The following is a 21,226-nucleotide window of genomic DNA, read 5'->3' as shown; positions in this document are numbered from 1 at the left end:
ATATTTAGTGAATTAGTCATGATTGATGATAGTGTTTTAAGGACTCGCTAGTTCTTCCCAGGAAAAGATGGCATATTTTAACTATATTAATGGTTTGAGACTTAAGGATAGCACCATATATTTTTGTAATCTTTCAGCAGCGAAGCCACAATTTATACAAATGGATTCACTCTGTCTTTAGCTCAAGCAACTCTGACAAAAGATGTCATTTGAAGTAATGTTGCTCATCATTCATAGACAAAAGCTTAAGGCTACATTGCTTTGATATGAAATTGCTTTGGAGTTTTCCACACCTAGCAAGATCAGTTTATGCTGTTAATGATAATTTAACTGTTTTCTGCAGCTCCAGATTAGACTTCCTTTGAACAAAAAAAAGTGCTTATTTACCAACAGAAAGAGCTGTACTACCTTGACAGTGTGTAGGAGGAGAAAAGAAGCATTGCAGCCACAACTCGGAATCACCTGAATATCAGCTCTGGAGCAGTTACAAAATACCGCTAGCATGTGTTCAGCCAAAATAGCCCATTTACAGTACCATGCATTAGATCCCTTTGTAGCACCTCGGTAAGGAAGCACATCATTGCAGAATAATGGAAAGGGCGGGGAGAAGTCTTTGACTTTAGTTTGGCATGTTAGCTGAAATGGAGCCCAATCCTGCATTTGTAGTTGAACACTGCCTTTTGTTATGATAGCAGTGATGCACATAGAGGGACCCATCTCCGGGTGGGTAACAGTAATCAAACGCCTGGCACAAAAGCTGGTTTTTAGACTCAATCTGAGAATAATAATAGATTAAGAAAGACATTCTGCCCTAAAAGTGTATTGAGCATTACTGTTGCACAGTGGTTTTGCTTTTGTTATCCAACCCTTTTACAAAGCCACTATGATTTTATTACTTACAAACAAACAAAAAACAGTCCTTCCTTTCTCCATTTAATCCACTGGTTCTGTCAAAAGCAATGGTACCATATGCTTTGTAGATAAGTGATGGATCTTTATCAAGTGCCTAGTTTACACATGTGCTGATGCACAAGTATTTTCTGTAATTATTAATTAAAATCTGGGAGAGGAAGTGATAATATTTTTCACCTGTAATGCTGCATTTAGATTTTCTCTATATCACCCTATATAAATACTTTGTTCTGTAATTATTAATCCAAATAATGTTCACCTCCTGAGAAACTCTCGTGCTCTTTAGCTATGTGTCTTACTATTTCAGTTGAAAATGTGGCCTTACATTTCAGGAAATATAGCTTAGAACTGAAGACTCTTGATGAACAAGACATAATCTTTTTTCCTGTAGTAAATAAAACCTGATCGATAAATATTGTGGGTCAGGAAGAGGTGATGGATATGTACATGCTGATTAGAGAGACGTGAACATGGTGCATAGTGCATTTTAAAGCCTACAGCAGAACTGAGAAAATGTTTCAAATGGGGGTAGGTGACAGGAAAAACAGTCACAGGTACCTGGGGCAGGTTACCACCGCATGACGAACGTCAGCCTGTCATCCCATCCTTTGGGACAGAAGTGTTAGGAATGGTCAGAAACTTATATTTTTATTTGGGGAAAATTTGTGTTTCTTTTTCTCAGATTTTGCTTTCATTTTACATTGGAAAAAAAGGTCAAATTCTCAGAATTCCCCATCTAAAAGTGAACCTGAAAAATGCCATTTGGGAATAGTGTTTCAGTAGGAAATAGAAATTTCAGGGTAGTATTATTAGAAAACTTGTGAGTTGGGGTGTCCTCTTTAAATTCCTTCCTTTGTTGCTTGGACATTGTTCCCTAAGCTGTGGCAGTGGCAGTACATAATGATGTATCAGATAAGATATACAATGGCAGTCAAAATAGTATGCTGAGTTTTCTTTGAATGATGCAGTTTAAATGTAATGGCATTTACTAACCAGAACAGATTGAATCGTCTTGTTCTCTTGTTGAAAATGTCAAAGCAGAATCTCAAATTGCTTCAACACATGACAAACAGAAGTCACTTTCAACAGGAAAACGAAGTGTCAAGCAGGTTCGTTACAACAAGATGACACAATTCCATGAAAAATTTCTCAGAAATTACATTTCTGCTTCAAAACGTGTATCTGGCTGCTGGAAAGAAGCAGCAGAAAACCTTAAAGCTGGAAACAGCGGGGAAGCGCAGAAGCTAAGGGAAGTGATCTCTGTTCTGAGCTGCTCTACCAACAGTGTCCTGGTGGCAGTGAGGGGTAGGAGCACTGCTGATTGCTGTCCTGGCAATCAGGTGGAGAAACAAAAATCCCCTCCCTAGATGCCTGTGTATGTGCAAGTGATTCAGGCAGAGTTTGTTTGTTTGTTTGTTTTTCCATAATGTAAAAATTATCTTCCTCTGTTAATAAGGGTTGGGGGAAATATACTGAGGCAGGATCTTGAGGCAGGATAAACAGTAGCAAGTGTATCTCTGATTACTTTACATGCCTATATTATTCCTCCTTTTATTCGTTTTCCTTCTAATCCATTCACTAATGATATGAGTCTGCCCAATTTTTTCTTAACGGTGCTACAGGTGGTTAGTAACTACTACAATTCAACATTTCTTGTAAAAGGAGAAGGAAAAAATAATAGCAAAACCCGATGCAATATAGTGTGTAGCTTTTGCAGACAAATTAGAGACACTGAACCTACATAAATATTGCATAAACATTTTATGAAAAGGTTTTCCTTGTCAAGTGTAGTAACGCTTCGCATTGTTGTAGCAAAGCCTCCCAAGCCAGCGTCTTAATCCAAAGAAGGCGTCAGAATTAACAGGCTGGATGGGGCAGGATGAAACCTCCTCATTAATCACCTATTGAGAGTAACCCATTGGCAAGAGAGGAGTTGACAGAAGTGTCCATATTTCTTATTCATGAATATTGTTAATCTGAAAAACTTAAAATTGAATTCTCATCTAAAAGTTGTTTGCTGTGTGGCAGCTTTGAAATTGTGGTGCTTCTGCTGAACATCAAAGAAGGCCGAGCTGCTACACGGCGCAATATCTAATTATGTCCAAAGCATGAGTTTTAGATGGTCTCTACTGCCTTTGAGACTTCAAGTGAAGTGTATTATTAATGCAGATCTTCAGTAGCTCTGTCCTCTTCTTTGAAAAGCTGCGCACAAATCCTTGGTCTGTAAGAAGGGTTTTGGCTGCGGGCTCTCTCAGGGCACGGGGAGGCTTGTGGCTGCCTCAGACAGCAAACCAAGGGAGGTGGGAAGGTGGGGCCAGATCCTTCATTGCGTGATTATGGTGCGCGTGGCAAGGAGCTCCTGCCGAGCTTGGAGAGGGCTTTTCCCAGCCCCACAAAGAGCATCCACAGTTTTGCTTAGATACAGTACCTTAGGTGAATCAGTACTTAGCTGGCATTCATCGTCCACAATGATTCTCTTTTGATACATTATCTCTGTTTAATACAAGGGGTTTAGTTCAGAAAATAATGGATTGCTTTGAGTTTTATTAAAATAACGTGTGAAATCCACTCCATATTAGCTTATGTTGCTGGGGTTGTGCCGTGGTGCGGTACTTCACTGCACACATCGATCATGGAACGTGAATTGGTTGTGGACGACAGGGTTTTGGTGCTCTAACTTCAGGTTGACAAGAACGATAGCTTTCATCTGCATGCAGAGCCCCCAGCTGTCCCTTTGAGACGGACGATGAGATCTGGCTTCATCCATCACCACTTTACTTTTCTATAAGACAAAAAGAAAAAAAAGAATTAAGAAATTCAAAAGATAAAATGTCGTAAGATGTTCTTTGTAGATCTCCTTGAAATGGAAGGCTGCTTCAAGCATCTTATTTCTGCCCAGAGTCCAAGAGAAACATTTTGAATGCAGGTGAAATGATGTATCCTTTGTGTTCAATACACTCAATTCATTAAATAAAGCACACTCCATTTGTGACATTCATGAATTATATTGCAAGAAAATGCAATTTACATTTAGCAACAATTTATTACACTTTTTTTTCTCTGTTTCTCAGGAAACTCACGCTCGCCTCATAAAAGAAAGCTGCAAGGCCCACATTTAGGAAGAGAATAAAATGATTGTGTATAATCTTATCCAATCTGTGAAATTTATAAATGTGGTGAAAAGAAAGGTGTGTTGCTGGCAACCGCGGGAGTGTGGAAATTTGATATCATCAGCGAGAGCCCTGCTAACACAGACTTGTACTTCTTTCCAGCACCTACCCTGGAATGGCCCTAATGGCAGCGCTGAGAGCAAGCCATGCCATCAGTGCCACTGCAGGCTGTTAATGGCTCACGGCCAGAGATGCCTGCCAGTCAGCTTCCACTGGCTTTTGGCGTGGGTATTGCAGGAGCGTTGTTAGAACAGCCCTGGTGTAATTACCTTGTGATAGGCACCTTGTGGGATTCTGTCATCTGTACTTCATTAATGTGCGATCTCTGCTATCGTTTCTGTTTCACTTCACCAGAGTCCCCCTAAGTTACGTTCTGTTGCGTAAGTGCCATCAGAACCTCACCATTTCGTTTTCTACAGCCCTACGTGACTTGATTACCTTGTAGGAAGGGGGCAGAAGGTCCTCCACAAATCTGCAAACTGGAGGAGCCAAAAAATCCGAAATTCAGTTCCTTTCTACTTTTCTTAATATATTCATGAATTCAACAAAGCTTCTCTAGCACCTGACGCTCCTGCCCTTCTCCCCACAGTAGTTCCTCTATCTACATATGCTCTGAGAGCTTCCTGTGTGCAGTAGCTGAAGGCATCTTAGGTGAGCAGACTGGCAGCAAGGCTTCAGAGCCTGGCAGAGATGATTTCACAACGCAATTGTCAGCTGCTGTTGCTGATTTGAAACAGGCACCCTGTGCTGCAAGGCATGACCTTGCAGCAGAAGCTGTTGGAGCAGCTGGCAAGAGCAGGACAGACAGACGCAGCTCGTCATTAAGGATTTTCACCGCTCTCAAAGTCAGGGGGCTACAGGCGGGGCCAGCTTCTTTTTGGTGCCAGCAGCAGGACCTCCCAAACACGGGTCTGTTCCAAATTATCGAGGGCTTAATGGGTTAGAATCAAACCCAGCAGTAACGATCCAAGAGCATTTGAGTGCTTCAGAGTTCATTTGCATTTCAGCAGAGACACAGCATCTTCCTTAAAATGGTGATTGTGTTGTCTCTCTATGTCATAAAAACAATTAATGTCATAAATTCTAATTATCTACTGCTAATATCAAAAGGCTAAACTCCTCCTTGCAGGAAACAGTCCCACAGAGGCAGACCAAACATTAAAGCACTCTTGATCCTAGGTAGTTTGCAAAAAGTGATGTTCGTGGTGCTGGTGGTGGAGGGGGAGGCATCCAGTTGCCGTATCATTTCACCCCATTGTCCCCAAAGATGCATTTCTTGTTTGAATAGTAATAAACGGAGCAAAACTCTTTGTCACTGGGTAATGACTCCTGGCTTCCACACAAGTTCCGAGTTTACTGAGTTGGAGTTTATTGAGAATGAGGGCTCAGCGTTTATCTTCAAAGGTGGAGACATTTATCCTGCGACAACATTTAGTCACGAAGGCTTCATTTCTGTTACAGCAAGTGACGGATGGAGGTGCAATCATCCTGTCAGCTTGCTGCTGCTGGGGCGCAGCACAATGGCTGGATGCTGAGGAAGTGTTGTGAGTGACTGCTGCACCGCCACAGTGCAGCTGATCAGGGAGCAGCCTCCCGGCATAAACACAGCCTCATGGAGCTGCGGTTTTATGAATGAGCTGCTTGACGCGGTTCTTCCCTGCATTTCACCTTGTGTGGTAATTTACTGCTGTGCCAACAAAATGAAAAGCGATCCTTCTGATCCGGTAGCGACTTGCTGCTGAACATGTGCTGGAGGCTCAGTCCCCAGAGGATACTTATTACGAGCCCGAGTGGGAACCCCTGGCTCTTCAGACAAGCTTTTAACTCCGCGAGTGCACAGCTCAGTCCCTGGCAGCCAAGACGGTAGCTGTCACTTTCACATTTACATCTGCACAATTGGCTCACACATTTGCTGAGGTGTAAGCAGCAACATGACAGAGAAGGCAGTAGCAGGTCAGGCCTCGAGCATTTTACTGTCAGCCACTGAGAAATCGGCTGGCATGGGCTGGGATTTGAGATGAGCCAAAGGGAGTTAGGTGCCTCTTTTCCAAGCGGTGCAATGCTGCTCTTCACCTCACAGCACGTGCCCTCTGCTTAACGTCCTCATTTAGCATTTCGCACACAGCTCCGTCTCCGATGTGAAAGTTACAATGTCACTGCCAAGATTGTTGGATGCCAAAGCAGATCTAAGCCATGCCTGGAAGCGTGTGTATTTGAACTAGGAGCGAACAAAAGCTTAACTTGGGGTATGAGCTACTTTCAGATGAAGGACTTGGCATGCTGTTATTTGCCCCAGAGGATGCTATTCAAACACATCAGTTCTGCTGTCAAAAGGTTAGCCAGATTCTTGTTTGAGTGATACTGGAGGCTCTGCGCTAATTACTGGTGGGAAAATGCCAGATCCTTTGATTTAAGGAAGTAGGCTGGCATGCAATTGTCTCCTAGAAGATTTGAAACAATTTTGTTAGATTCCCTGCATTCTGCTTGATATTTGGATAATTGTTCCTTTCATCATTGCAAATCACACGAACAAATGTCCAGGAGGTACATCCGTAGCAAAATTATAGAACAGCAGACGTACTTCGGGTACATCACGACAAGAGGAAGAGTCACTATCCACACCAAGGGAGAAGAGCAAGAGGAAAACCTTTCCCCAGCATTTGACTGATTCTTAGCCATATGCGAATTAATATTTTTACACTACTGCCTTCAGCTCCCTTAGAAGAGCTCTCTGGTCCGGAAAACAGTTCAGCTGTGCTGTCCCAAGAACGAAGCCCTCCAAATTGTAAGCAGCTGTATTTGAATGTGACTGGCTTGATGGTGGTAGAAGTTCGGGTGCTTGGGGCACAGGTGATCCCTGTTGGCTTAGGGCATGCCTTCACCTGACGTGGGGGTGTTACCTTCAGAAGTTGTGAGCAGCTCAGCTGCCCAAAAATTGCAGTAAGGGGCTTGCCTTGTAGTAGCAGTCTGAGCTGTTCCTGCCTGTGGCTGCTGTGAAGGAAGGAAAGGAGCAGAGAGAGAGAGCACTACGAGGCTGCTACAGCAGGAAGGTAGGAAATAATACAGGCAATAGTTGTGTCAGGTAACTAACGGAGGGAGCTGGTGCTCACTGAGATGCCTGGTAGCTTTTGAGCTGTCAGCCCTCACCCCAGTCCTAAGGCTGTCTCTTTTCAACTGCTTCGTGCTTTTTCTGGAGAGCTCATTAGTGTGTTACGTGTAAGTTTAGCTATGGAATGAGATGTTTTTTTGAAATGGTAAGGCTGTGGTGGGGGAAAAAGTGAGCTGCTAGGCTCTTGTACTGCACTGGCGCTTAAAACCAGGCACTGCTTCTTCCAGGCAATTTTCTTCTTCAGTTGGTCCGGTGGGGAGCTAGATGCTGCTCCATGCAGCAGGTCCTGCCAGGTGTTACTCCAGGACAAAGCACAAAATGGTACCTGAGGCCTCCGCTGAGACTTGATTTAGCATTGTAGAGCTGATACTTGCACAAGCAAACAGCCAGAGCCATCCCCACCTTTGTGGGGTGCAGTCCCAGAAGGGCAGGTCGAGGCAAAGAACTGCTTAGAGCACTGCCTGGTTGGACTGAGTGTCTGGGAGAGGCAAAAAAATGGGTGCTTTGGGGAACCAATACATCCTTGTTCCAGCAGTTTCACTGTAGTAGTACCGCTGCTCGGAGCAGCCCAGGAGCATGTCACGTTCCTAGGGATCTGAACAACCAGCAGACAGCTCCATCCCCGCTCTCCCCGTGACAGTAATGAGGTACAGGCATGCTTCTCTGCAGAAGTACCGCTGAGTCCTGTTCCTAATAGGAAGAACGTTTGCAGTGCATTTCATTGCTGTAATTTCAGGTGGTTTTGTGGAATGCAAAGCAAGAGTTAGGTGAGAAGGCATAATGTTGCTAGCTTCATTAAAGGCACAACAGCATAGTAACGGCTTTAACTTTTTGTTCTGTCTCCCCTTTTAGCAAGGCTGAAGATCAGAGTGTCTCTATGATCTATAAAATTGTCCAGGGAACGCACAAAATTTCTCTTAGAGGAATGTGCATTTGCATAAAGGTTGTTTATGGACTTCTGTCAAATACAGAGATCCTGTTTTAGGTCAGAATTCTTTGCAGCTGAGAATATCTTGCATTTTCTTACTGCTTAAGAAGGACCAAAAGTGAATTTCAGAAGATAAGTAATCTGTTTTCTGACCTCGAAAATATGGATGGCTTTTGTTTTTTATGAATGTGCATGACATTGAAGAGCCAGCAGTTCGCTGCCTTCTAGACTCAGAATCCCCCTGGGCCATTTCAGTTCCTGCGTACAGAGCTCTGACGGGCTGTCAGCTCCTTATAACCATTACCCTCTGAGAACAATATGGCCAAATAGAACCATTTAAAATGTGATTTAAAAAATCACCCAAAGATACAAGTAAAGCGAAGGGAAGCAGGGGAAACCCTGCTTGGGGTGGGTTGTGAGGGGTGCAGTGGGAATGAGATGCGCAAAGAACATGAAGCAAGGAAAGCCTGAACACGCTGGCACTGCATGGGTGCGGCTTCCCCAAGTCATACGGAGCACAGAGAGGACAAGTTAGTACCAGTAATAATATAAGGAAGGTTTAAGGGTAGCAGGGGAAAAAGCAAAGTGATAGTAGCAGAAAATGAAACTCTACTGAGGGTCCTCGTGAAGTGCAGAGGCCCATGCTCAACTGAGGTGTCAGGTTTTGGGAACTGGGGCTTCATTTTTGTCCCCTCCCTTTGTCAGACTTCCACCCTCAAAAAAATCTACCTGGTGTGTGAAGCTGCTTAGAATTGTGTTCTCAAGCTGATCTCTTTCTCCACTTCAGTCTTTGCTTTCTTTATGAGGTCTTGGACATGTGCTGAGTTCTCATCAACAGAATTTCCCATTCATACTTCCCATTTATCTTTCATTTTGAGCCCTTCTTGTGGTTTTAGCCTTATTGAGATGCTGTTTAAATACCTTAGGAGATTCCTGTGTTGTCCTTGTGGGTAAACTGTGCAAAGGGTTCTTCTTACCAACGCGTGGTTTGGATCAGAAACATTGGCTTGTTACTGAAATGTCTGTTCAGTGATAAGCAGAGCATGGCTGGAGTGTCAGTGGAAGGAGCTCTGTTTTCATTTAAATGAAACAGGGAGTGGGTTATGCTGACGATCACCTAATCTGTCACCTTCTTCAGATGTGGGCTTAATGCTGTGTGGGTTGAAGATCCTTTGATAGCAGAGTTGAGCTGCCTCTGACTTCACACAGCTGCCATTTGATCGCTGCTTATTAGAGCCTCTCTCACACATTAGTGAAGTGTGTGACTGCTGCACTTCTGCTTCAGCTGCTCAGCCAGCTTGTTTGAAAGCCCTGGAGAAGGTGAGCTGCAAGATGCTGCTGCAGAGATGTCCTCCCAGCATGTGAGATGTCCTCCCAGCACACCAGTGAGCTCAGCTCCACTGGGAGCATGGGGCAGGAGCGTGCGGAGCTCCCTCCTCCTGGCTGGGGAGACCTGCTGCCTGGCTAAGGGCATCTCTCAGCTCCAGCTAGCAAAGCTCTGGGCAGGCTGGTTTCCTATCAAACCACTAGGTGCTGAGGCTTCTGAGGAGCTGAGGGCAATTTTGCCTTTGTCTTTTATGGAAAAATGCGAGTTTAGTTTGCATACTCAGGTCAAATAACTTCTAGTGATCGATTCTAACTGAAAAAGCTTTGAAGTAAACTTGAAGTGTTTAATTTTTTTGGTACAAGATGCTGTGTTTGTTTAAAAAAAAAAAAAACAACAACTCCCTGTATTATATATATATGTACTCCAGGAATACTTGTTCTTTTAGCTCAAACTTCCTTGCACAGACTAGCACTGAGCGCTTAAACTGGGTCATGAGGCCAGTGTCCATAGCTGAACTGTTCAGTAGTAGCATTGCCCATGACTGTCTGTCCTTGTGGCTCGAGCGATCACCTGGGTGTTGTTTCCAGCTCTCGGAATAGAGAAACCTCAGAATAGAAGCAGTAGGGTCCCCGCTTGGGCCTTGAAGAGCATCCAGATGCTAGGTTCTTTTCTTTAAGAATCTAAACTCAGTGTTGGGGAAACTTAAACCTTGGGACTGGTCGCACTGAAATGGTTAGGTGGGCATTTTAAATGAATGAAGTGTGTAACTTTACAGGATGAGAATCTAAAACATTTGATCTAGGTGTTGTATGTGGTTTAAAAATGACAAATGGAGTTCCTCTTGCTGCTTTGTGTTAAGAATGTAACTCCTGAAATTATTTCTACTCTATCAGTGGCCGCTGCAGCCACGAGGAATTCAGCCCTGCATTGGCAACGTAGCAGCCAAAGCAGCGGTATTAGGTAATAAATGTTTGCATGCCATCAAGTATACAAACATTTGGTTGCTTACATGACAGAGCTTTTCTTATCCAGTTATTTGTCTCAATTTTTCCATTACGTTTTCTCATTTTCTTTTCTAGCATTACTCACAGACAAGCCTCCAAAGCCATTGTTCCCCATGGAGAACCAGCCAACTGTTATAGATGTCCAGCTGGGTAAGTCCCCTTGTGGGAATAATAGATCCTAAACTTCCATTCTGGTAGCAGATGGGGAAAAATTGCAAGTGGTAAGAAAGGTTCAGTGGTACTGTTATTAAATGCAAATCAATTTGCAGCTTCTCATTTGTAACTGTAGAATTTTCCGTCATGGCAATTTCAGGGAATGAACCTGTGTAACATCAGGGGACAGCGGTACTAATTGGTTACGCTGGGTATTAAAGAATATAAATATATAAAATATGATGTTTTGCAGCTCTTTTTAACGTATGATTGATAGAGTAACATGTCTGCATAGGTGCTCTATTGATCTGTAGATGTTCACCCTAAGACAAATAGTCTCATAAAAGAAATGCTGATTCCTTTAAAAGTTAATGGAAAACTGTGCATTTTCAGGTGGTTCTGAATGTGTACCAGAAAGGGCTTTTGACTAAAATGGCTGCGTGCTTTTCTCATTCCCGCTGTATTTTCTTGTGTGGTTGCATAGCTCTGAATCTCACCTGGCAGCACGTATTTTCTCTCGTGTTGAGAAATTCTGTTAGAAAGTTCTGCTAACTTCGGGGAGCTGTGAGGCATCGTGATGCTGAAAGAATTGCTTGGCTTTGAAGTTCCAGAGGTTTCTTTTTTTCAGTGCCTTGAAAGTACATTTCTAATTTGAAGAAACGTAAGTGGAGTTACTTTTTGAGGACTGTGTTGCCATGAGTTTAAATTACAAAGGATGCATTGCAAATGTGGGTTATTTACTCTGTGTTGAAGGGGTGCTATTTGCTTTCTTCTTAAGCTTGATTCTTCCACTCTTTTATTGCAAAGCTGGGTAGGATTCAGTGGTGGAATAGTCTTTAAAGGCAAGCAGAGTCAGAATGAAACATGTAAGGTGGCTGGTGAGTGCAGTAAAGCCTTTTGTCTGTTTGTGTGACATCCTTGTTTTTAAACTAGGAGCCGAACAGTATCAGCAAAACACTTCAGATGGCATGGAGTGTTTAAAAATGGGGCTTGAATTCCTGAATGTGATTCCTGAATTGTGGCAAGAAGGAGAATCATTTGTGACCCTAGATAATTTTTCTCTCATGTACCTGAACTGACTCAGGAGTCTGTCAGGACTTGCCCAGGGAAGGAAGGCAGCAGTGGAGCTGGGAAGCAGCCAGTCACCTGCTGAATCCTACAGGCAGGTAAATGTGCGTGCTCATGCTCCCTTCCTCAGAAAATCCTGAGCAGAAATCGAGCCTAAAAGGCAAAAACACAAAATCGGTCTGAGGCCACACTCAGAAGCCCCACAAAACTGGCAGCAGAACAGTCATCGAAGTTTGGATCAGCCCTAAAGGCTGAATTTGGTTTCCAGGTCCAGCTTGTTAAAAGTCAACTTTGTAATGATTTCCTCTGGGAGCAAACTGTCCCCGCATGCAGCTGTGTAATAAAGGCACTCAGAGGCACATCTTTGCTTGCTGCATTTTTATTCCATCTTCATTTCCTATTCCAAGTTCCTCCATTCCATCAGGACTCTGTTTTGTACTGAGCTTTTTCTTTCCTACGTGAAAACATTTTGTTCTGACTGATTAAAAGGGGTTGATTCAAAATAAGTAAAATGAAAACAAACAAAACCCCTCTTCTCCTTGGAGATGTGGCTCAGTAATAGGATTTTGGAATATCTCTGTAGGGAAATAGAAATCTTGCATCTTCATGTGCTGGAATGTATTCCATGAGTTGTCCTCCAACATCAGGGAATTTGCATATGGGGCTTCTCTTCTGGTGGGGAAATGGTTTTGGTTATCGCCACTAAACTGTGTTCATATTGTGCGGTAAGAAATTAATGCCTGTGAAAGAACCTGAACTTCGTTCTGGAATATGCAGTGAAATTTGCCGTATATCTCTCTTAATTCAAAATGCCCAATAGATAGAGCTAGAAAAGCCCCAGGGAACACCTTCAGCTCTTGGCAGGTACCTGTGGATTGGGCCTTGGAAGCCATGCTGACCTCTGCAGTGTGCTGCAGACCCCGTAAGGACTGGAGATTTGGAGGAGAGAGAAGCATTTGATTGCAGTGAAGAAACAGCAAAAAGCTCTAAGTCAGGTCATCTCCTGGAATGCTTTTCTGAAATCTTGTTAAGAGTTTTAACAAGTGATGTTTTTGTGTTGTACTAGACGTGAAAGCAAAGCCCCTCTGAAAGGATCTGTGCTTCAGAGGGCATTTAGCCCATGGAGCCAAATCATCCCATACGCCTGCTTTTTCACTGGTCGTGCAAGTATGAATGCGCCGCTAAACTACAAAAGGAATGGAGTTTAATCCACCTACTTGTTCTGAGAGATTATTTTAGATTCTATTGGAAAACTAATCTTTAAAGAGATGGCTGTCTTTGCTTTATGAGCAGAGGAGATTAATAGTTATTTAGGGGCTTTATCCTAAATGATTAGCACAATGCAGTGCAAAATCCTCCCAGAACTCTAGGCAGCGGCCTGACTATTTAGCAGCTTACTTGACCTGATTGCAGGCTTCAGAATTCACCTTTCGGCTTTCCTGTTTTGTAAGAAGGTTCAAATGAAAATAGGTATGCACAATTCTTATTGACGGTGGATAAAAGAGCTCCTCCAGGCTTCAAACATGGCCCAGAGTCTGCCTTGTTCTTCTGAAGGAGCATGCTTGTACTTCTTGCTTGTTCCTTTTTCCTTTGGAATTTGACAGAGATCAAAAACCAACCCTGTCAAGGTTATTGAGAAGCAGAAGCCAGAATTTTCTTCTTTCTTGTGTTCTGTGTTTGCTTGTGGTAGAGAAATAGAGGAAGAGAGGAGAGATGATGAGCACAAAACAGCATCCCAGAGAACTAGGGAAATAGTCTGAAAACAATTCCACTGTCTTGGATGCTTTATGAGGTCAGATAATCACTTCATCCGTGGGCAGACCTAGAAAATAACAACAATTTGTTTATTTTTTGTTTACGTCTTCCTTCTCATAGAAGGGGGGAAAAACACCCCCACTTTCTTATTTTGATAGCTCTTGGCTTCAGAGGACAGCATAGTAATAGTACTTCATTGCATGACAATACAGCACACTTAATCTTACATCTTGATTGTAGCAAATATACTTTATAGAAAGAATAAACATCATGTTTTTGCAGATATGAGCTTAATCTGATACTATTATTTGCTTCCTGAAAAATGATATTCCTGAGTTTCTTCATTAACTTAAAATCAGATTTGATTGTACAAGCCAAAACAGACACAGGTCTTCTGCCCAGGAGACAGTGTGGCTTTAGCATGAGGCTCTGGAGATTGTATTTAAAGAGTTTTGTGCCATGCATCCTTATTTTTCTGTTTGCAAAATGTGACAGTCTCCCACGTAAAGGTCTGCATGTGAACTTCCTACAGCTTAGGACAGTGTGATTCAAAGAAGTTGTTGAAAGACTTTTTTTTTTTTGCTGTTGCTTTGACCATATAAACCTAGCTGCCTATTTGGATTGTTTGTACCAAATCGCTAAGGCTAGACAACTCCTGGTACGAGTTAGAAAAGTAAAGATCAAAACCCCTGTCAGAAGTCTCCAGGCTGCGGTGCCGTACGTTTAAAGATCTCTCATCCATTTTCACACGCAGCTGTTCTGGCAGTGAGGGGAGCATGCTGTGCTCTAAGTCTTAAGTGACTTGTTGGTACAGCACTCTGATTTTTTAATTTCTTTTTTTAACTCTTTTCCACCTAACTTTGTTCACTCCTAGCACTTTGTGAACGTGGAAGGAAAGCTAACCAATCCTTTGAATTCTGATTACGTGATTACAGAGTTGGTCTCTCCTCTGACCTGGCTGCTTTGCCTAATCCTGGTAGTGCCAAGGGGCTGGTGTCTGGTGTAAAAGCAGCATGGCAGGGATATGTATTAGCTGAAGAAAGGAAGCATGCTTGTGCTTTGACTTTGGGCTGGATAGGGCCTTGTAAGAATCATGGAGGAGCTGCATCTCACTAGCTGACGTTTAAGGAGCTCCCAGAGTCACCTAGCTTGCGCCATTGCTGCTGTCTTACACTTCTGTGGTGTTCTTCAGTATCAAAAAAGCTAAAAACAGCACATCAAAACAGATGCTAGGACTTTCTGTTCTGTTCATTCTACAGCGTAGAATACAGTGATTGCGGTGTGAGGTTAGTCTTTTCCTTATGAATATCTGTGGAGAGCTAGGTGAGACTGGAATTAATGTTCATGTCTATATGAAGTTGATCTCTTTGTTATCACTGGCTTTTACATTAAGTACTGATTTTGTTCTCAGACATTTACTTAAGAAAAGCAGCAAGAGTCTTAGAAAACAAAACAACAAATATCTATGTTAATTCATGTACTTACCAAGGGAAATGTCAGGGCATTTACCTCGCTTATTTCATGGTAGTTTCTGTGTCCAAAGATGCTGAGGAAAGAAAACGCGTAGTTTATGAGGGTTCTCACTTTTTCCTAATAGCTGACCTGGTCAGAAAGATTTTGTTTCTAGAAGATTTAACAGTGCAATTCCTTGAGGCTGGTTATTAAGCAGATCAATAGAGCTACTGTAAAACAAGCGTAAGAGAACATACAAAGCTCCAGTGTCTGCTGACAGATATGGGAAAAGAACAAGAATAGCACTTAAAAAATAGCGCAAGGTCCTTTTTGTCAAAGCGCTGTTTCCGTGCTCTTCTGTTGAGATGTGAATCTCTTGTCACTTGTATGAAGTGCTGTGGTGGCCCAAATGCACGTTTACAAGGAGATCTTGGCCCTGGTGGAGTGAGATGTGGGCACAGGAGTGTGCCAGGCATCCAGAGCTGGTGCCTGAGTCGCCCCAGAGCTCATTCAAACTCCTCCTTCTGAAAACTCGAACCTGGTTAGACCTGGGAGGATTTTCCTGGGAATGGAAAAGGCATTCGCCTGTTGTAGAGTGAGTTGGGTGTCTCTTTTAGGATGGAAAGGCTGGGAGGTAATGTCTTCTTTCACCCGCTTGCTTCACCCATTCTGTGAGAATGCCTAAGGTGTTTGATGTAGATGTCTTCCCCTCCGTGTCTTCCAAAATTAAAAAGGTCTGATTAAGGTAATTAATTTTTCGGATTTGATTTCACCAAATAGATCAATCAATACAAAATCATAAGTATGTGAAGGCAGAGCTATATAAAGAACAGCCTTGATACAAGATACAGCATACACATAGGTAATCGCTAATAAGGGAATCAGGTAGCAGGCAGCAATGCTGTTTTTTCTGTTGAATCCAGCTTTTCAAGATACAAGTCGTTTTCCAGCTAGACTAGCTTGTAAATGTTACTCCTATAAATACAGTCTGTAAGTGGAGGACTGGGTGCTGAAATCAAGGGCAGACTGGAAGCTGTCCCCAGAGCCTCCATTGCCCTTGCCCTGCTTGGTGCCCATGTGTGGGGTGGGTGAGGCTTGCCCCACATCTCGTCCTCCTGCCACTTGCTGTCTGGGTGGCACAGCCCAGCACCCTGTACCAGGGACCTGGGTCTGTGCGCACTGTGCGGCAGAGGAGAGCTGAGGCTGAGAGCAGAGAAGGCACGTGGCTGCTGTCCCCTGCACCCCAAGCCCAGCAAAAACAGGTCTCCTCCGTCCCCGGTTCTCCCACCACGTCCTCATCTCCCAGCCATGCCCCCGTGCGATCTTGGTGGCTGGAGGAGCAAGCCAGGACCCTCACTGTTGTCTCCTCCGTACCTTCCAGCTGTCTGCAGCTCTCCACTGCACCCACTTTTTCCCAGAAATAAGCTGGGACTTCGTTTTTCTTCCCCCAGGAGCTCAAACCCCAGACACTTCTCCTCTCCCTTAAGTGGCTACAGATGTGCTGTGTAAATGATCCGGACTCCACGCTGGAGATTCACTCCCTCTCGGCGGTGCAAACCATAACACCAAAAGCTTGGTGTCCCTGCACAGATATACATGAAGGAGCGCTTTTCCCTAGGGAATGAAAAGAAACCTGGGGTATATTCCTCAGGAGCTGCCTGTCCCCGCAGCACAGGGATACGGCTCCGCAGCTATTTCAGCCGAACATGCCTGTGCGAAGGGGTGCAGGATTTGCATCTATTACAACCATTTTGTACTAATCTGCAGGGAATATTAGAGACAAATTGTCTGACATTTAGGTTTAGAAGTAGTTCCCTAAATACCCTAAGTGTATTACCGCTAATGCTTTGATGCTAATTTGGTGCGTTGTTAATATCCCTGCTTTTCCCGGGGATAATGGAGAAATGCTGTACTTCAGAGACTTGAGGCTGGCTTCTGCTGTTCAGCTGGCATAAATCCTCAGTTGTTGTACTTTTTGTGTGGTTAATCCAGATACATATGTGAAGTGGGGAACAGTTTGATACTTTCACAGATCTTCCTTTTGCTGTAATTGGCTTGGAAAGGTAAGGCTGAATTCTGGCTCCCAACCCATGTTTTTTACATCCATTCGGATCCGTTGGATTGGCACGAATATGTGAGAAGGCAATATTTGGCACTTTCAGTATTTTTTTGTATTTCTGTGAACTATTTATTGCTTATGATGATTTCAGTGGTTGTTTCATCAACATTATGTATATTTAAAGGACAGAAATAACACTGTCTTTATTTCATAAAGTGATGAACTGATACTAGACAACCTTGTGGTTCCATTCGCAATAGCACTGCTTTAGATAAATGCTGTTTCTTTTAATAAAAGAAGACAGTAAAGAAGAGACACTCTGGTAAGTACTGGTTTACACACCTTCAGCAGCATTCATACAGGGGCAATAACTAATTTATGGCAGAAAAATGAATCAAGTCTTCTTGCACCAGTAAAACTTTCCCTGAAAACAGTGATGATTTTGTGTGGGTGTTCAGGATGTTCATCTTCAGCACTTCACTGGGACTAAGCTGTCATTAACAGATGTGACCACCGCTTCAACCACCACAGGCATGCAGCTGTGCTGAGCTTGGCTTACGGATCTCCTCTTTGGTGTCTGGGGTTGCTGCATTTGACTTGTACCAGAGAAACAGGCATGAGTTTATTTCTGCGAAAAGGAAACTTGCTTTGGGGGACAAGGTGAGAAAAGATGGTCTTCCTGGAGAAGAGGGGAGTAGGGCTGTTGATGAGAGCAACATTTTCTTGCTCTGGTGGAGTTTTGTTGACCTTGGTCTGGATTCTGTCTCTTTTGAAGTGACAACAGTAGTCTTTTGTTTTCCCAGGAATGTTATGACAATGAAATCGGGTGATAGCAGAAGTGCTCTGAGACAAGCACAGAGTACAGATAGGGAAGAGTCACAGAATATTCCAAGTTGGAAGGGGCCCATGAGCAAGGATCGTGAAGTCCAGCTCCTGGCTCCACACAGCACCGTTCCAGAACCAGGTCCTATGACTGAGAGCATTGTCCAAACGCTTCTGAACTCAGGTAGGCTGGGTGCTGTGACCACCGCCCTGGGGAAGTGGCCTGGCTTTCGCCAGGACCTTTTCCTCAGGGCCTTCACCTCTAGGATTCTGAGCCTGGCTGCAAACCCAGAGACAATCGACTGTGCAGTCCTCAGCCGTATGCTGCTGTGCATTGAATGTCAGGCCATATTAACGTTCCCAAAGAGAGAACCACGGGGCAAAGTTTGCACTGTTCTCTGGGCTTGTTAGAAACACTGTCACTGGAAGGGATTCATGTCCTGCCATTTTACATTGTCTCCACAGTGTTTGTCATATGAATGAGTTATTAGTCTGTGAATGCCTCATATACTGTGTAAATTACAGGGTAGAAACATTCAGAAGTACTATTTTGACCTTTTCAGCATTCTGTGATTTGCTGGGCATGCCATTTCCCATCGCTTGTTTATGGCTTCACTAAAACGTAGGGATGGAGCCAAGTGGGCAAACAGTCAAAACATCCAGGGCTGCGAAAGGGCAGGGTCATGCATCACAATGCCGCTGTTCAGCAGGCACCAACGATTAAAATCTGGAGTAACCATTCTCATGATTTCTTCCTTCACCGAAGAATAATAGAAAATTGTACTTGGTAATCTGTTCCAAAGGCAACAGCGCAGAAAGTGAAGAGTGATGGCATAATTTTTGTTTCGTAAAATATCAGAGTTGTGATGTTATGATCTTGGAGGCCATGGAAATCTAAGCTGTCGTAGTCCTTCAAAACCAAGGAGGTGAGATTCCACCTACCAAATCTTTGCTTCATTTAATCCACTTGATAATTTCTGCTCTTAACATCATCCTGATACACTTGCATTTGTTTCTATTGTACAGAAACAAATAGCTCGTTTTTAGGAAATTGAACTTTGACTGTTAAAACCAGGCTGATTTACTGTTCTTCTGGGAGATGTTTCCGTCCGATGAAGTCCAAATGAAAAAGATTCAAAGCAAAATTTTTCTAGAAATGAAGAGAGATTTTTACAGCCTGCTGAAGACATATGGTACATGACTTCTCAATGCCCATAATCAGATGGAAAGTAAAACTATATGAAGTAGTAATCTGTGGAAAAGTGCTCGAGGCACGCTGTTTTCTACTGTGCATTTTTAGTTTAGCAAACCAGTTTCGCAGTAAATGGCTGTACCTTTCTCGTGCTGAGTATGTTTTTGTCATCTGTTTATACTGTGGGAGGCTTATTAATTTTACCATGCTTGGCCCTAGTCCCATGAACAAATTAATATGATTAGTCATGAAAACATCCTGTGAGGTTTCTCTGCTTACTCAGGTGTGGAGTTACCCCGGCTCAGAGGAGCGTACAATTAAGTGCATAACTCTTGGAGCAATGCTTTATGTTGCTCAAATACAAATCTTGCTGATAGACATGTATGCTGTATTAATTAAAAGGCATAAGTAAATTTAATTTTATATCTAGCAGAGTCTTAAATCTAAATGAACTGCATACAGCACCGCTAGACGCTCAGTTCTGAAGCTGCGTGCTTTGCTGCTCGGATGTTACATAATCTGTTGCAAACTCAGAGCGTTTTCCACATTTCTCTGATCGAACTGGGTGGTTTGAGGTTAGAATTTTAATACTTGATCTGCAGGGGTTTTTTCTTTTTTTAAAAAAGCATTAAGTGTGCTGTTTTACCGCGAGTGAGTGGAGTAAATAATTAATAGCAAATAATGTATTTCATGAGTTTTGCTCCTTTATGTGAAGGGAAAGATTGTCCATGTGGATCTTCCCTCCGAAGTCATTCAGATACTTTCTGTAAATGCTTCTGGACTTGATGAACTCTTAAATAGTTTTTGCTAAGCCCTGAACATGGGGGATTTGCAAAGTAAAACCGCTTTGATTGGGCAGGCTGATGAAATGAAGCTTTCTGTTTTCCTGATTACATTACTGTTAACTTTTTAAAAATGATTTCCTGTTCTGCAGTGATGAATTTGAAATCAAATTTACAGAAAATATTCTGCAGCCTATCGTTCAAATAGTTGATACTAATAAACATTCCAGGCAGAAAAGTGCTCTGCTGGAGCATTTGAGCCTTTGCCCCAGTAAAGTGAATGCATGAAGAAGTAGAGTAAGCAGAGGGTTTCATTGTAAGCCTGGTGCATATTTGTGGTTTAACTTTACGTGAATTCACCTGGCTTTCATGCTTTACTCAGTTTGAAAACTAAGTTCTAGAGGCTGCCCTGTTTGTGTTAGGAAATCTCCTTTACTGAAGATCACTGACGAAGCACTTCTGTTTAGGATTGCAGTTTGGCTTTCCTAAATGTCATCTGGCAGAACACGTGGTGTGTAGATAACAAATTGTTGTTTGCACCACGGGCTCCTGCTTCTGCGAAGGGATCTATTACATTTTTGGCAATCGTTCAGATGCTGCAGGCACGTATACTTCTGTTTCAGAACTTCGGACCCCAGCCTATCGTGACCCAGCACATCCTTTTAACATCCTCTTACAGCCTGACCTATCTTTTCTGAAACACTTCTGAACTCAAAAGACTTTGAAACTTGTGGTTTCAAACACCAAAATTGTCAGCAAGTCTTTGGGGATTACAAGCCATACTTTTGCCTGTAAAAAGTAAGTAGGAAATCCACAGGCAAATTACAGTGTGTAGCATATAATAATAGGCACAGTAGTCTTGGATTATTTTAGAACAGCTTTTTTAAAAGAGAGACCAAATAGTTCCCTGGGAATTTGCAAGCATCTTCTTTTCTGTGCTGGTTTTCTCCCGGGTCCTTTGTTCATGCCTGTCTTATACAATATTCTGTGCCAACTGAGCACTCAGGGATTTTCCAGTGTGTTTGCAAAACCAAGCTTGCAATGCACCTGGAGGCCTTCAGGTTCTGTCTCTCCTGTATGATGTTTCCTGTCCTCTGTAACTAACTTGTAAGTATAGGTACATAACATTCTTGTTTCCTGTAATGCCTCTTTCGTGGTTATTTGCCTTACAGTGTCAAGCACTAAAATCCCCTTCAGTTTCTGCTCATCTAGTATAGAAAACAACATTAAAATTACAAAAATCTCACGACTGAGAAAGCTTTGGGGGAATTTCTCTGCCCATCAGTAACTTTCAATGGAGACACTGTGCTTCTACTTAAATATCTCAGAAGTGCATTCATTAAACATGTAGGGAGCCCAGTTAACAGTAGGGTGGCACACGGTGACTTGTGGCACAACGAGGATTCAAGTGATGAATGGGAGGAGCTGAGGTTCTAAATTATGACCGGGGATACTAAAACAGCAGATGCCCAGGCTCAGTCTAGCTCGCGGTG

Source organism: Anser brachyrhynchus, assembly GCF_964034855.1.
Source record: "Anser brachyrhynchus genome assembly, chromosome: 13".
NCBI lineage: Eukaryota > Metazoa > Chordata > Aves > Anseriformes > Anatidae > Anser > Anser brachyrhynchus.
The sequence above is the reverse complement of the archived record's forward strand: the minus strand, read 5'-3'. Positions refer to the sequence as shown.